Below are 2,172 nucleotides of genomic sequence, written 5' to 3'. Positions count from 1 at the left end.
GGGCTCTGGCTGCCTCAGCATAGATCCTTCAGGCTGGTAGTCAGTAATGTCTCGTGGGGAGTGTGTGTCTGTCCCTCCTCCAGGGAGCTATTTATCTCCTTAGCACTTCCAAATGAGGTCATCAAGCTCATCAAGCTGCGACCTGATTGACAGGCTAAACCCCACCCTCTCACTCTTCAGACGTAAATCAACAACAGATTATGTAACTACCAGATGGGTTGACACAGTGACTGCAATAATGGACTCAAAGAGAAAGACTGTGGGCGAGGACCCAGGACAGAATGTTTCCTTATATTGTAGATGTTACTACTCTGCCTCAGACCTGACTTGATGGCACCTAACAAGAGCAACAAGAATATGTTTACTCCACCATTAAGAAAGAAAAACTGCTGCCAATTAAACAGCACAATGTTCTCTTATTACTTAGAAGCTTTATTTTATAGTTACATTAAAAAGTTCCTATGACTTATTTAGATTTAGCCTTTTATCACACACCACTCTCAACTAATCAGACATAATGTATAAACAATGTGTTTTTTCCCATTTAGAATTATAAAACAAATTCTGGCTCAGAGTTCCATATGTTAGCATTTTCTACATAATCTTATCATCTGTATGAATAATACACTGGAGATCGGCTTTTATTCTTCTTTTTCTGTATGTACCATTAATTACTGTTTCTGAGATTGTTTTCCAAGCCATTGACAATATTCTGCAAGTTTTGATGCTGTTACTTAATGAGCTTAGAAAAAAGAATTTAATTGATCAAAAATTATATTCTTTCTTCACATGGATTCTCCCAGTCATGTCCCCACCTGCAATGACAGCCCATGCAAACAGTGACAACCGACTCATAACAGGAGACGGAAAGTAGTCATTATAAAATTGATCAATCATAAGATACACCTCAATTTCAGAGATGTAAAAATATGAAAAGTATTTCTTACAAACATGAAATAAAATTTTTAAAAGAGCATGCTATTTTAAGTTGTCCTCTTTGTCTTAGATCTGTGTGCTTCAGTATAGAAAAATAAACTGATAAAGCTGAACTCCCATCATTTTCAGACTGCATAAAATTATTTTGCACATAATTGACCATTGTTTTAAAATATTTTGTGGCAGTTTCTAAATGTATTCTCTCTCCCCAAGTAGACTACAAGCTTCATTCAGAAACTTTTCCTGCGACTCTTGTCATATTACATATTGCACTGGCCACAAAGTCAATTCTAATTCACATGAACCCGTAGGACTAGGTATAACTGCCCCTGTGGGTTTCCAAGACTGTAATTCTTCCTGGGAGTAGAAAGCCGCTCTCCCAGAGCAGCTGGTGGTTTTTAACCACTAAGATTAAATCCTTGCACTTAGCACTTAGCAGCCCAACACATAACCCTCTGCATCACCAGGGCTCCAAAGGTTCAGGCCAATTCAGAAGAGGACATAGAGCAAGGAATATTATTGCTGGTGTCAGATAGATCTTAGGTCAAAGCAGAGAACACCAGAAAAATATGTACGTGGGCTTTGTTGGCTATGTCAAGGAATTCGACTGTGTGGGTCCTAACAAACTACGGATAGTCTTGAAAGGAATAGGAATTCCAGAACACTTCATAGCACTCATGCAGAATCTTTACATGGATCAAGAAGCAGTGGTGCAAACAGAACAAAGGAATACTGCATGGTTTAAAATCAGGAAGGTGTGCATTAGAGTTATATGCCTTCCCCATACTTATTCAATCTGTATGCTGAGCAAGTTATCAGAGAAACTGGCTTATATGAAGAAGAATGTGGCACCAAGATTGGAGGAAAGCTTATGAACAGCCTGTGATAGGCAGAGGAAACAACCTTGCTTGCTGAAAGTGAGGAGCCCTTTAAGCATTTACTGGCGAAGTTCAAGAATTGCAGCCTTTTGTATGGATAATAACTCAATGTCAAGGAAACCAAAGTCCTCACCCAAACCAATAGGTAACTTCCTGGTAAAAGGTGAAAATATTGAAGTTGTCAAGGATTTCATCTTGTTTGATTTCATCATGCTCATGGAAGCAGAGTCAAGAGATCAGAGGAATAATGGCATTGGATAATTCTACTGCGCAAGACCTTTTTAGAATATTGAAAAACAAGAATGTTCCTTTGAGGACTAACATGCACCTGACCCAGGCCATGATATCTTCAATCACC

Source organism: Echinops telfairi, unplaced genomic scaffold, assembly GCF_000313985.2.
Source record: "Echinops telfairi isolate 266 unplaced genomic scaffold, ASM31398v2 ScPeMD7_7469;HRSCAF=8507_1, whole genome shotgun sequence".
In the NCBI taxonomy this organism is placed as follows: Eukaryota; Metazoa; Chordata; class Mammalia; order Afrosoricida; family Tenrecidae; genus Echinops; species Echinops telfairi.
This window is presented reverse-complemented; position numbering follows the sequence as displayed.